We start from the raw sequence: 14,782 nt of genomic DNA, 5'->3' as shown, positions 1-14,782 counted from the left end.
GAGGGAGGGCAGGGTGGCTATGCCAAGCCCCAGCCTGAGCTCCCCAATCCTTAACCTGCAACAATCACAGATAATTAAAAAGAATCGTGGGGTCTAAAAATCAATCAGCCGCCATAAAAATGATAGCATCCGGGGGTCCAGAGAGCCAAGGCCGCGTGGGGGTGGTGAGAAGAGCAGCTGGGCCGTGGGGAGTGGAGAAACAAAAGCGGGGGGCAGTTGTCCCGTGGGGAGCCCAGCGGGGAAGTGGGATTCGGGACAAGGCGTGATTCCTTCTTCACAGACTGTATTTCCTCCAGGTCTGCCACCACTGTTATTTCTATAAGACGCACCGTGACTTTTCTGATGGTGAAAGGATCCATTTTGAAAGATCCATTTTGATGGCCCTGAGATGGGGTCTCTCCCTTCTGCTGCCTCGGACACCCTGAGATAGACAGAGCACCCCATCTCCCTAGCCTGGGAAAGGGTCTCCCAGTCCCACGGAAGGACCTTACCCAGGTGTGCGCAGCACCCTCCCCCATCCCCCGGGGTGGGCGACCCCCTAGTCCAGGGGCAGAGATCTCACTCTTTGCCCCACTGGGAAATGGTGCAAAAATTTGCGGCCCCCAGAGAGAGAGAGAGAGAGAGAGAGAGAGAGAGGGAGAGAGAGGCCCCCTAGAGACCCAGCGCCCGAATCCCCCACCAGCGGCCTTTTAGTAATTAGTAAAATAGAATTGAGCCGGCGGGGGCAGGCAGGAGGCTGGGGCCCCAATCGATCCCGGCTCATTAGGCAAATTGCACGTGAGGGAGAGTTGGGCTGGATGGGAGTTGGGAGCCCCCTTTCCCGCCCTTGTGGGGACCTAAGCCACCTCCTAGAAACTCTGGGCTCAGTACCCCCTCCGGGCAAATTGGAGATTCACTCCGGTGCCTAGAGGTGCTTCAGCACTCGCTGGGCGGCCCGGGGTAGACACCTACCCTCTCTGTGCCCCTCCCGAGCCTGGGCAAATTCTAGAAACAGCCTCTGGGCCCGATGACCCTAGGGCTGAGAGTCATTCGATTAAGGGGGAGGAAAGGTCGGGGGTCCTTCTCCTCCTGCCCCGGGGTGCAGTGGTCTGTTGCTTCAGGCTCCACACCCCTGACAAACTCAGTGTTCCCTTAATCGCTGCCTTCCGCGCCCCTCCTTCCTAGCCACCTGCCTTCTCCGGTCTCAAGGGGAGCCAAAAATTTTGGAGGGGTTAGTTACTCCAACCTTTCCTTTTGGGGGCTTCCCCCAGTCCCCTCCGCGGTCCGCAGCAGATCTCCTGATTAAATTTGTCTTCCACGGATATAGAACTCACCAGCTGTTGCGGACACATCTCCCTTTTTATTAGAGCGAGGTTTTGATAGATGGCGGCAGTTAATGCCCCCTCCAGTCCCGGATCTGGGCCGGCTGTTCCCCAGCACCCCCAAACTGTGGCGCCCCAAATCCTGGCCTTCAATTCCGCCTTGCCCGAGACCCGAGACCCGTGGCCGGCCCCCGTCACCTTCGTTCGGGCGAGGTCGAGGACTCGGGTGGTTGGGAGGGGACCGGCCTTTCCGGGCGGGTGGGTGGGGTCCCCACCGGGCTGCGCTGCGGCCCAAGGCCCCCATCTTGGGCGCTGGGCCCGAGGACGCCCCGGAAACCGCACCCCAGGTTTCTCGACGCTGGGGTTTTGCCCCTGGCGGGCCGGGCGTCCCGGGGGTCGGGGGCGCACGGCCCGCGGGTGATGTTCCTCGGGCTCTTCCGCGACAGCTGCGCGCGATCGATCCCTGCGCCCGCCCGGGCTCAGTCGCCCCCGCCGCGGCTGCGGCTCCATCGAATCCTCATCGCTCTTGGCCCGCGCCGCCCGCCGCGCCCTCCACAAACAACGCGCTTGTTTGCGCCGGGCGGCGAAGCAGGACAGCGCTGGGGCCCCGCGTCCCGGGCCCTCTTCTCCGGAGTTCGAGGGACGCACGTAGAGGAGGAAATTTCACTCCCTGTCACCGCCTCTCGGAGCTGGGGCGGGTTTGGGGCGCCCCGCCCCACCCGCGCCTCAGTTTCCCTTCCATAGAGCGACGCCCTGAGGCCGGGGGATCGGAGGGCGCCTAGAGGAGAGGGCGAGCCCGACGCCCGAAGCCGTCAGCGCTCCGTCGCCCCTCCAGCTGCTGTCGCTGCTTGTCACGCGGCCTGTCCAGTGCAGATTAGGAAACTGGGCTGGGGACCCGGGTACACCAGTGTGGCTGGGGACAGGAACGCGCCCCTTGCCTCAGGCACGGACCCTTCCTTTCTCCTGTCTTTTGAGATCGGCTCCCTTCACCGTGCGCTCAGGAAAGAACTACAGGTTTGTAGTGCAGTTTGCAGTATGGGAAACTGAGGCAGGAGGGGCAGAGAGCCGGCTGCGGCCTGGCTGGCGGCGGGGTAAGGAAGCGGGCAGACCTGGCGGGGACCTCCAGGGCGTCCCCCAGCCCGATTGCGCTGAGCGCGGCCCGGCGCTGCAGGCCCCAGGCTGCCCCTGCTCAACGAAACCCGGGTCCCGCGCACACTGGGAGGGGCGGGGCGGGGCGGGCGCCCCCCCGCACTGCAGGGCGCCCGGGCCCCCTGCGGGCCTCAGTTAATCCACTGGAGCCCGCTGCTTTGCATTAGGCTCCTCTGATGATTAAAAACGTAAATATATATTTCATTCCTAGCGCTGTCCTGGAGGACATGGGGCGCGTAGGGCCCGGAGAGGGGCGCGCAGGGCCCGTGGTCAGGTTGCTGGAGGCCCCTGGGCCCTCGCGGGGTCTCCAGGCTTGGTCGCGGCCCAGGGGTCCGGGGCGCTGGCTTTGCGCAGCCTGAGCTGGCGGGTTCCACGCCCTGAAGTGTCCAGGCCGTGACCTAAAGGACAAGCCCAGGACAGCGCCGCTCTCCAGACCTGGAGACCCAGGCGCCAGCCCGGGTGAGGCCTCGGCCTGGGGACAGCCACATGCAGGTGGGTCCCGAGTCTGGCCCACAGCGAGGCCTGGCGCGTTCCAGGCAGGCGGAGCCAGGGCCCCAGTAACTTGCGGTTATCTGAACACAGCGGACCTTTCCTTGAATCCGAATCCGCCTCGAGGGGGAGGGGAGGCCCGCGAGTCCCTGCCCCCACGCCAGAGCCCTTTCCTTGTCCTTCAGGGTGGGGAGGGGTTGTTAGGACTGAGGAAGGGATGCTGAAGTTTCACCCGACAGAATCTGCATGCTCGGACGGGGAGGGGAGGTGGGCATCCACTTGATTTAATAAAACCTCTCTGTGCCCTCGCGGCTGCAGTTGGTGCCTCCGCTTCGGCTTCTGCCTCTGGAGCTCCCAAGCTTGGGAGAGGAAGACAGTTAGTTGCTAGGCTGTCTCCCGGATCCGGCTGAGGTCAGGACTGGACTGAGTGTGTGTGTGTGTGTGTGTGTGTGTGTGTGTGTGTGTGTGTGTGTGTGTGTGTGGTGGGGAGCAGTCTCTCCTTTCCTGAAGGTGGGAGGCCTGGAGGCTGGGTTTTGCAGGATGTGTAGGAGTTGGGGTCAGATAGGTAAATCAAGGGATGAAAAGACTCCTTGTCATTTGGAGGGGCAGGTGAAGTGGGGGCAGGAGTCTGGCATCAGTCCAATCTCAGGCACCTTGGAGGCCTTCATTAGGAAATATTTGTTGAGTGAGTTGATTAGATAAAGCTGGGAAACAAAGCTGAAAGCCAGGCCTAGAATGCCAGGATGGGGGGGGGTGCGGGGTCAGGCTTTCTTCGTCTGTCTGTCGGGGAGCTGTTTGTTCCTGAGCCCAAAAGTGAGTCACGGAGTGTAGAGTGTGGGAAGGAAAGTTTTTCCCCTCTGTTCAGTCCACCACGACACCCACCGACACCCTTTCTCCCTGGGGGGCGACACCCCTTATGGTTCCTCTCCCAGCTCTGCCTGGTGGGGAGCCACCCGGAGGGAGAGGCCTGCTGATTCCATTGTCAGGTGAGGAAACTGAGGCTCAGGTTGCTTCTGATTCACCCCAGGCCTCCAACTGACCTCCAGGCCCGGGGACTGGGTGGTCCAGTGAGTGCCAGGTCTGTCTGTATGCAATATATCCCGTCTAGGGGGCTGGCAGCTGCCGACAGAGTGTCCCCTAACAGTCCCAGGGGACCCGGGGCCCCCAGACCAAGGCCGGGAGACAGGAAGGAAGCCCAGGGCTCCTGGGGCCCCTCCCACCCTTGCCACCAGTGGTCAGGTGTTAGGACTCCAGGGAGCAGTGGACAGGAGCTGGGGGTGGCCTGGTGGCTTCCCGGACGTCACAGCTGAGGCCTCTCACGGGGCCTCAGTTTCTCCCACTGGGAAGGCAAAGGGGAAAAGCTAAGCTCTAAGAGTTGAGGGGTCTCTGAGGAGCTTCCCCAACCTGCTCTCTGCCCTTTTTTTTGGTACCGGGGATTGAACTCGAGTCCTTGCACTTTCAAGGGTCTGCCTTTTTTTTTTTTGAGACAGAGTGGCCTGGAACCTTCTGAGTGCATGAGCTTCCACACCAGCTTTCCCCTCTGCCTTCTTCCCCTCTTCCCTCCTCTCCCCTCCTCAGCACCAGCTTCCCCTCTCCTCCTACCTCCCCTCCTGCTCCAACTGCCATCCTTGTTGCTTAGCCCTTTCCCTAACAGACGCACCCTATGTCCCTCCCCTCCCTTCCACCTCCTCTGCATTTAAATGAAGCTCTCTCCAGCACCTCCAGCTCTCTCTCCAGCACCTCCAGCTTAGGAGGTGAGGCACAATGCTTCCTGGTCCCTCTGTGCCCCTTCTCAACCCCAAGTTGCAGGGGAGAGGTCATAGGACACTGCTCTTCTGTTTGTCACAGGCCAGTTAGGAGGGTTCCCTGGGGGGCTCTCTTGGGGTCACAGCACTGGCATAAAAAGGAAGGAGCTGGGTAGGCCCTGAGCAGTCATCTGACCAAGGCTTTGCTTGTTTTACAGATGGGGAAACTGAGGCAGACCCCAGTGCAGATGTTTCTTTCCTGCTGGGAACAATTAAAGACCCTCAGAGCTGAGAAGGAAGCAGATAAATGATGGGGGCATGCATGCAGATGTATGTGGATCCCCAGTCTGCCTCATTACTTCACAGGTGAGGAGACTGGTGGGGAGAGCTTCCATGCTGGCCATGGAGGCTGCTGCTATGCTGGCCCTTTTGGATACCATCCCCTGTGTGTTCCCGAGGGAGTCCCTATACCGATGGCTTTGCCCTCACAAGGTTAAGTACAGGTGCTGAATTTGCAAATGCCTTGCCCACAGCAGAGACGCTTCTGGAGCCTGTTTTCCCATTTGTGGGATGGGGATGGAACACGCTGTCAGTGCATGCTCCAGGACGCCGGGAGATGCCAGGAAGGGCCTGTGACAGGCAGAGCCACCAGGATCTATCCGAGCAGCAGGAGCAGACTGGGGGAGAGTGGCCAGGGGGGTCCTGGGAGGCAAAGGTGGGGAGATGGGCAGTGAGGAGGGGGAGGGGAGGAAGACAGGAGGACCCACCTCCCACAGGAGGCCCCCACCCAGCAGGATTGATCTTCCCATCGATCCTGCGGGAGCTGGAGCCAGGGCTGGCTGGGCGCTGGGCAGAGAGAGGAGGGCCAAGGCCAGCAGAGGGGAAGGGAGGCCCTGGTCGCCAAACCCTGGAGCTGGGTCCCTGGGCTGGAGGAGGGGTGGGTCTAGCTACCTGGCTGAGCAGCCCACTTTCCCTGTGCTCCTCAGAATTTCCTGGACTCAGCTTGCCCACAGCAGAGGCAGGTGTAGGGCAGGGCCTGGGCTAAACATCTTCCTTTATTTGGAGACAGGGTCTCACCAGGTTGCCAAATCACATGGGCTGAGCTTGAACTTGAGATCCTCCTGCCTCAGCCTTCCCCAGTGCTGGAATAACAGGTGTGTGCCACCAAGCCTGGCGAAGCCCAATGGGAACCAGAAACCAGGGCTCAGTGTCCCCACTGCTGAGAGGGACGTGCTGTGTGCCTGCTGTGACCAGTGGCACCGAGTCTCCTGCTGCCTGGGCCCTGGTTGTCTGCAGCTCAGGGAGCTTTGCTGGTAACTGGGACCCCAGGGAGTTGTGGTTTGGTGTGATCCAGTGACCTCATCTGCCTTCTCATGCCGGGGGCATCATGAGGCCTGGCTGGACCAGACGTTAGAGGGACCAGGTTCCCTGGAGTAGTACTTGGGCTCTGGCTTCAGGTCTCTGTGTTTGGGGGCAGTTGTTTGTGCTGCTCACAGGTCCCCCTGGGGTCCTTATCTGGCCGATCCCTTCAGCTGGGTCAGAGGCTGCTTCCCTGGTTTGAGCCGTGTGTATGCTTTAATTCAAGGCCCAGAGGTGTGGGCCTCACTGTCCAATTTCCAATTTGGGAGAGAGGTCCAGAAAGATTGGAGCAGAAGGATCACAAAGCAGCCAGGCAGATAGAGAAAACAAATTAGAATCGAGCTTGAAAGAAGAGGAAGCTCAAAGGAAAGTCAGTCTCCAAAGTCCACAGCAGTTAGTTCTAAACCCTTGCCACACAGGGGCTTCAGTTTTCACTCTGAGCTTCCTAGCAAGCCAAGCAAAAAGGGAAATGCTGCAGCCATGTCAGTCTCTCTGTCCATGAACATTTTTTTGTGTGGCTGTTCTAAGGCATGGATATTGACCTGTATGCTTTTGTGCAATCCAAGCAAGCATTCTTTTTCTCTTTTTCTCCTCTCTCTCTCTCTCTCTTTCTCTCTCTCTTTCTAGCTCTTACTATGTATCCAGGGCTAGCTTTGAACTTGTAATTCTCCTGCCTCAGCCTTCCAAGTGCTGGGATTACAGGTGCACGCCACCATACCCAGCTTGGTGGCTGACAGAATTCTAAAGTGGCTCCAGGATCTGGGTGCTCTGGTGATTCATCCTGATTAGTCCCCTCCCCTCCAGATGTGGCAGAGGTGCTGAGGGGTCACTGTCATGATTCCTTTGTGTCACACAGTCAGGCCTCTGTATCTTTGGGTTTAACCCATCACGGATTGAAAATATTTGGGGGAAAACTGCATATGTCCTAAAAGTTTACCAATTTTTTCTTGTTGTTATTCTCTAAATAATACAGTGTCACAACTGCAGACACAGTGTTGATGTCGCACTTCATATTCTAAGTCACCTAGAGATGATTTAAATACTGTGGGAACCCAGGTATGGTGCTGTGTGCCTGTCATCCCAGCACTCTGGGAGGCTGAGGCAGGAGGATCTCAAGTTCTAGCCCAGCCTGGGGAATTTAGTGACTTAGCGAGACCCTGTCTCAAAAAAAAAAAAAAAAAAAAAAAAAAAAAAAAGAGCTGAGGATGAAGCTCAGTGGAAAGGTCTTGTGTTCCATCCTCACTACCACAAAAAATAATAAATAAAACAAATACAGGTCCCATGTGAACACTACGACAGATTCTATGAGGGACTTGAGCACCCGGGGAGCTTTCTCCCTCAGATACCAAGGACCATGTGTGACCATCCTGGCAGACAGGAAGTCGATTCTCCTGCTGACAGTGTCCCTGGAGAGGACCCCATGACCAGAAGAGTGGGCACCCTCCCCTTGCCGAGAGTGATGCCCAATCGAAGAGCTCACAGGAAAACCTGGACTTCCACCCATCAACCACTAGGATGCGCTCTCCACCACTTACTGTAAGAGCTGGGACAAGGACCCAGAGCTCCAGAGAGACACAATTCCTGACCAATGCCCTGGCTGTAGCCTGGTGAGACCTGAGCAGAGGACCCTGCCAAGGGGTGGCTAGAAAGTGTGAGATAATAAATGTGTCTGTTCACCTGGGGCATTTGTGGGGCTTTGTTATGCAGCTGTAGCGAACTGATACATTGGGTGTCATGTCTTTGTGTCCTGTGTTTTGACCAGTCCTGGCTCAGAAAAGACGTCCTGCCCCCTTAATCACATGTTCCATCATCACCAGTGCGTGCAGTTGTCACTCACATTTATTGAGCACCTATGGTGTGTCAAGCTTTGTACTGAGCACTCAATTTGTCATCCTGGTTCATCCCTTTGCCAAGAAACGAACACACTGGTCACACCCATTTTCCAGATGGAGAAACTGAGGCCCAGAGGTTTAAGTGGTTCTCCCAGAGCACACACAGGGAGGGCTCTGGGGTTGTCTGGCTCCTGTCCCCATCCTGACCCTGTCCCTGGAGGTATAGGTTTGGCCAGTGTCTTCTTTTGACCAAGCTGGTGACTCTGGTTCTGGGAACAGAGGCTGTTCCCTGACCAGTAGGGCCTCTGTGACTTGCAAACTCATCAGAAATGCAAATTATCAAGCGGGGGAGGGGGGTGGACACCTCTGGGAGGCTGAGGCAGGAGGATCCCAAGTTGGAGATCAGCCTGGGCAACTAAGTGACAGCTACAAAATGCCTCTGGGCCTGTGCTAGACTGTCCCTTCCAAGGGAGGGGACTGTCCCCATGGTCCCTGGTCACTGAGGCCACTCATCTGCATCTTTCTGGTCTCTAACCAGGGTTACCACCTCAGCGTAGCCCCCAGGTCCTGAGAGTCTTCCCTCTTTTACAATCATGCACATCTATGCCTCCCTTCAAGGGGACTTGTTATGACTTGTAGCAAAGTATTTCTTTTCCTGGAATCTTTTTGAGGGTACTGAAAATAAACCCAGGGCCTTGTGCATGCTCGGCAAGCACTCACCCCTGAGCCATACCCTCAGCCACATCTTATTTTTTACTTTAAGACAGGGTTCGATAATTTGCCAGGGTTGGCCTTGAACCCGAGATCCTCCTGCCTCAGCCTCCCCAGTAGCCATCATGCCCTGCTTGTCTCCTGAAAAAAATTTGTTTTTCTTTGCATCCTTTTCTGTCAGCAGACGGTGAATTCCAAGGAGGGAGGGGTCAGGTCTGCTCGGCTGGCCACAGTGGCCCTGGGCACACAGCAGGTGGATAATAATCGGGACATGTGGGAGAGTGAATGAAGGGATAAATGGCAGAGCCCCCTACCTCCCTCCAGCTCCACGTCCACAAGAGAAAGAAGCAAAATTTCCAACAATTCCACGATGCCGCTCAGCCCTGAGCAGCAGAAACCCCAGGTCTCCTGGCAGCGGCATCGACCTGGCCCCAGCCGGCTTTGTGCCTGTGCGGGCGGGCGGGAGGAGTGAGTCAGTGAGAGGGGCCTGCAGCAGCCGCGGGGCTCGCTGGGAGCTTGCGGAGGGGCGGCCTGTGTGCCCCCAGCCTGGAGTAGCTCGTGCACACAAAAGCGGCGGAGGCACATTAAGCCCATTATCAATATTTTGCCCGGAAAAAATACAAAAAGCATTTTCTTCTCTGAAAAATTAATAACCTAGAAGGAGGGAGGCTGGCTTTGCTGTCTGGCGAGCGGAGGGGGAACCGGGTTCCCTCATCCTCCCATGGGCTCCTGGGTCCCTCTGCCTAGGCCACCTCTGACCTATCACTGCCGGCTCCATCCTGGCCAAGGCTCTGACAGAGTCTGTGCTTGGAGCCCGGCCCAGGGCTGTCTCCATCCAGCTCAGCTGCCTGTGTCAGCTCCCAACTCTGCCACAGTGACCTTGCCTTCTCAGCTCTCTCTCTCTCTGGGAAACTCCTATTCTCCCTGCAAAGCCCAGTTCCGGTGCCCTCCACTTTGCCTTTCCCCAGCACTCCCACCACAGTGCCCTCCAGTCCTGAGTCTCTCCCCCAGGCTCACTTCTGTGTCTCTATGTGTCCTCAGCCCGGTCCCTTTAGGACCTCAGCACGACTCTGTGTGGTAGGCTTTAGTTATTCATTAATTTCTTTTCTTATCCATTTATTTTTGTTGTTGTTTTCTTTTTCTTTCTTTTTTTTCCTTTCTTCTTTTGGGGGGAGCACTCCTGGGGATCAAACTCAGGGCCTTCAGGCTGAGCTACATCCCTTAGCACTTTTTATTTTTTTATTTTGAGACTGCATCTCCCTAAGCCACTCAATTGCCCAGGCTGGGTTAGACCCTGTGATCCTCCTGCCTCAGCCTCCTGAGTGCTGGGACTACAGGCGTGTGTGCCAGTGCTGGAAGATGAGTGGGCTCAGTCTTTGCGGACACTTGTCTTCCTTCGAGGTCCCCCTCCCTTGCTACTCGCCCTTGCTCCTAGCGCAGGGCAAAGCCGCATCCCACTCCGCTGCCAGTTCCCCCTTTTTCTATACCAGGGTCTTGGGTCAGAGTTTGCCTTTTGTTTTGTTTAGTTTTTTGGTACCGTGGATCGAACTCGGGTCCTTGCGCTTGTGAGGCAGGCAACTGAAGAGTTTACCTTTTGGAATCACTGACTTGTTTCCCCTTTAGAGCCGTGGATTTGGAGATAAATCGTCAGCTACCTGGTGCCCATCGGCTCTTGATTTACAGACAGCATTGATATTTCCACTTGTTCCCAGAGAAAGGGCTCTGTGCCCATTTTTTGAGGCTATGGAGGGCCCAGGAGATCCTGGGAGCCCCTGATGCCCCACTAGGGGAAGTGGGGCCTCCCAGACTTCCAGAGAGGAGCAGGCAGCTGATGTGGGTGCTGAAGCCAGAAATGGACATTTTAATTTATCTATTATTTTAAATTTTGAAACAAGGTCTCACTTAGTCATTACGTTGCCTGGGCTGCTCTCAAACTTGAGATCCTCCCGCCTCAGCCTCCTGGAGTGCTGGGATGACAAGTGTGTGCCCTGTCTGAAGTGGATATTCTCTGGGCTGGACCAAGCCTTCCCTCTGTACCTGGCCATCTGCTGGCCTAGAGTCCCTGCTGGGGTTCAGTCCCAAGTCCTCCCTCTCTAAGGCTGGAGCAGCCCTGTTCAGCCTCTGTCTCTGTCCCTCTCCAGTACACCACCATCTTACCCCAGGGGCCTCTCTCCAGCCCTGCAAGCTGTCCTGTCCCTCTGTTCCTGCTGGGACCACATCTGTCCTACCCAAGCCCCCTGGTCCCCCATGGAGCCCCATGCCTGCCTCTGCCTTCCTTTATACTGGATGAACCGATAGGAGGAGCCTCTGGCCCTCTCTGGCCCTCGGCCCCCATACGCACGCACAAGACCATCAGGGTCCTGGAGGTTTTGAGCAAGGCCTGGTGATCCCGGAGGACTTCCTGGGGGAGGCGACCTCTCACAGACTTGGAAATGATTCTCCTTCCACCAACTCCCCCACCTCGGCTCTCAGACTGGTGGAACTTGAAAGGCTGGGGTTTGGGGGGCAGCAGCGCCTCATCCGCCTGGAGGGGAGAAGGCAGGCTAGTCGGAGAGGGATCAAAGGCACTAGGGGCTGACAAGAGGGAATATTTTATTGAGGCTGCTGCGATCTCTCTTCCAAGGCCAGCGCCTCGGCAGATATTGAATCTCTCTGTCGATGTTGCGAGCTGTAAGTGGAAGAAAAAAAATCGCTTAATGGGCTGCTCGGCTCGCTCAGGTGGGTGGGTGCCCTGGCCACCGAGAAATGGGGGCGCCGGGCCCTGAAAAAGGCCTCTGCTGTCATCCTCACTGTGGGGCCTGGGGAGGGGAGGCGTCTGCTAATGACTGTCACGGAGGTCACCCCATTTGCTGGTCTGTATAGCACAGGACAGCTGCGGGGCCTCCATTTCTCTCTTCCTTTTCTTCTCTTCCTCCTCCTCCTCCTGCCTCCTCCTCCTCCTCCTCCTCCTCCTCCTCCTCCTCCTCCTCCTCCTCCTCCTCCTTCGTCTCTCTCCCCTGTCTGCCATGCTGGATGTGAAACCCAAGGCCTTCACACTGAGCTCCATCCCCAGCCCTTTTTAGTCTTTATTTTCAGACAGAGTCTTGCTAAATTGACCAGGCTGGGCTTAAACTTGTGATCCTCCTGTCTCAGCTTCCCAGAGTGCTGGGAAGACAAGCATGCACCACCACCGATGGCTTTATGTCACTTTTACCAGTCGTGTTTTCAAAATGGAATTCACTAGAGCTCTTCCTGCCCCTGCTGTGTGCCAGGGCTGGGAGAGGGAACAGTGGGGCTCAAAGGCTGAGGGTGGTAGACATTGTACCGTGGCTGGGAGCTGAGCCCAAGGAAGACACATTGGCCCCAAAACTGTAGGTGGTGCCGGAGTTCCTGTGGTGGAGAGAAGCGGGAACAGTATGCAGGCAATGGGAACAGCGTATGCAAAGTGCAGAGATCAGGGGAAAATGGGAGTTAGGAGGGGCTGGGTCAGTCAGGGCTTGCAGTAAGGAGAGTCATATTGCTTTGAGAATAAGGGGCACCCAGGTTCTGAGCAGGATATGATTGCCCTTCCTCCCTCCCTCCCTCCCTTCCTTCCTTCCTTCCTTCCGTGTGTGTGTGTGTGTGTGTGTGTGTGTTGGGGATGGAACCCAGGGCCTTTGCACTAAGGTATACCCCAGTTCTTTTTATTTTTATTTTGAGACAAAATCTTGCTAAATGGGCCAGGCTAGGTTTGAACTTGTGATCCTCCTGCCTCGGCCTCCCAGAGTGCTAGAATGACATGTGTCCACCCCCATGCCTGGCCAGCTCATTTCTTTTTATTGCAGAATGATATTCCCTGGCCCAGATGTGCAGCACTGTGCCTACACAGTTGCCTCTCAGATGACATTGTGGTTGCTTCCAGATCTCTCCTGCTATGAACAAAGCCCCTACAGACCTTGGGGTACAAGCACAAGCTGTCACTCATCGAAGCCACCTCGAATTTACTCTGCAAGTATCTTAGCTGCATGCAACATCCCTGGCTAAGAGTCTTCCCTGTCCACGGCTGCTCCTCGTTCTGTGGTACTGATGGTCTGTGGCTTCTTTAACCACATCCTGTTTTGGGGTGTTGAGATTATTCCCAGTTTTTCTTTTCTTTTCTTTTCTTTTTTTTTACTGCAGTCCTGAGGGTGGAACCCAGGGCCTGTGCATGCTAAGCAAGTGCTCTACTACTGAGCCACAACTCCAGCCCTTTAAAAATTTTTATTTTGAGACAGGGTCTCACCAAGTTGCCCAGGCTAACTTCCAACTTGCAATCCTCCTCCTTCAGCTTCCTGAGTACCTGGGACAGCAGGCGCCTGCCACCTTGCCTGGCAATTTCCTAATTTTTGCTGGAATAAAGGATATGGCTGGATACAACCTTTTATGCAAATTCCAGCACAATTTTGTTCTTATATTCATAAGGAAAATTCCTAGCCACAGGAACACCAGAACTGCAGGAATTCACCTGGCATTTACTGAGCACCTACTGTGTGCTGGGCACCCTCCCGAGGAGCTGGGTACACGACGGGGGAAGTGACATCAGATTCATGGTCCTCGCCAAATTCGAATGTGAAGTTTGCTTTTTGCGTCACTCTCCTGAAGGGTGAAGCTGGAGTGATCCCTGTGTGTAACTGAGTCTCTGAGCCTATGCATGTGGATCTCGGGCCTGTGAGGGCTTCTGGTGTCCCCTCTCCTGGACTCTTGGGGACAGGGTGGGGACACCTCGACCTAGGTCCTGTCCTTGGAGAGATGGGGGGAGCAATAAGCAAACCAGTCAATCATTCAGTCTGTCGAAGTGGGTTAATAAAGCTGCCAGATGGAGAGCTGGCTTCGGAAATCCATACACCTGCCACATCCAACGGGGACAGTGTCCGGGCCCAGCTGACACCCACTAGGGGGGGACCCGAGGGGACCTGGTGGCTGGGCCTCGGCTTCCCCATCTACCCAGGGCAGAGGGGCTCATGCACTACACCGCCGAGGCCTATGTGTGCCAGGTGCTGGGCCAAGATTCCGGAGTGCATTTAGGATCGCTGTCCTCTCTTATACATATGTCCTATCGTTGACCCTGAACATCAAGTGATGCTGAAGGTGGACGTGCCTGTGCCCACCCAGAGCACCCAAGGGAGGCCAACTGTTATGAAATAAATGACTTACCAGGCATGGTGGCACACACTTGTGATGCCAGCTATTTGGGAGGCTGAGGCAGGAGGATCACAAATTTGAGGGAAGCCTGGGCAATTTAGTGAAATCCTGTCTTAGAGTAAAAGAGCTGGGATATAGTTCAGTGGTGAGCACTGTAGGCAAGAGGCCCTGGGTTCCTTCCCAGCACCACCAAAAAAGAAAATAAAAAGGAAGGAGAGCAAGAGGAGAGAGAGAGAGGGAGTGCTCTGATTAGAATCAGCAGGGTGCTCTCCTAGGGCGGCACATCAGGGCCAGACCTGGCTGGTGAACTGAGAAGACTCTTGTCCCAAGTGGGGCGTGCAGTCACTGCAAAAAAGGGCACAGAGCTGGGCTAGAAGGGCAGCAGTCTGGGAGGCTGATGCAGGAGGATCACTGTGTGTTGAAGGCCAGCCTGGGCTAGAAAATGAGTTTGAGGCCAGCCTACATAGGGAGACCCTGTCTCAAAAATACACAAGAGCCAAGTGTGGTGGTGCACACCTGTAATCCTAACATGTGGGAGGCTGAGACAGGAGGATCTCCATAAGTTCAAAGCCATCCTGGGCTACATAATGAGTTCAAGGCCAGCCTGAGCTGCATAGTGAGACCCTGTCTCAAAAAACCAACAGAACAAAACAAAATAGTTGGACATGGTGGCACATGCCTGTCATCCCAGCACTAGGGAGGCTGAGGCAGGAGAATCACCATGAATTTGAGGCCAGCCTGGGCTACATAGTGAGTTCAAGAGCAGTCTGAACTGTGTAGTGAGACCCTGTGTCAAAAAGACCAAAACAAATGCAAACCAAAACCAAAACAAAAAGATGGGGAACTGTGCAAAAGACACTCACATAAACACACAACACATGCAGGCACCTACTCACACACACCGCTCGCTACCTGCGTGTGCCCTCACAACACACGGATGTGTGCTCACTTGGCTCACACACACGGACAGCCCACCACACACAACAAGAAGCCATGTGTCACCACACACAGGCCACCACACACAGGCCCAGCCTCCCTCCATCCTTCCTGCTCACAC

The 14,782-nt window shown here is 56.0% G+C and overlaps 1 long non-coding RNA gene across 2 annotated transcripts; it reads left to right on the top strand.

The window, feature by feature from the left end:
• The first annotated feature begins 3,857 nt into the window (after positions 1-3,857).
• On the top strand, positions 3,858-13,392 carry LOC110345929 (uncharacterized). 2 transcript variants are annotated; one of them, XR_002389602.2, is made up of 3 exons: positions 3,858-4,693; positions 4,903-5,050; positions 12,390-13,392. It is a non-coding gene; the product is annotated as an uncharacterized LOC110345929 (long non-coding RNA). The 2 variants fall into 2 exon arrangements; XR_015447511.1 differs by lacking the exon at positions 12,390-13,392 and adding an exon at positions 5,218-7,719.
• The last annotated feature ends 1,390 nt before the right edge of the window (positions 13,393-14,782 follow it).

Source organism: Heterocephalus glaber, unplaced genomic scaffold, assembly GCF_053883595.1.
Source record: "Heterocephalus glaber isolate CG9 unplaced genomic scaffold, H.glaber_assembly_v1.0 deba00001760, whole genome shotgun sequence".
Taxonomy (NCBI): Eukaryota; Metazoa; Chordata; class Mammalia; order Rodentia; family Bathyergidae; genus Heterocephalus; species Heterocephalus glaber.
The sequence above is the reverse complement of the archived record's forward strand: the minus strand, read 5'-3'. Positions and strand labels throughout refer to the sequence as shown.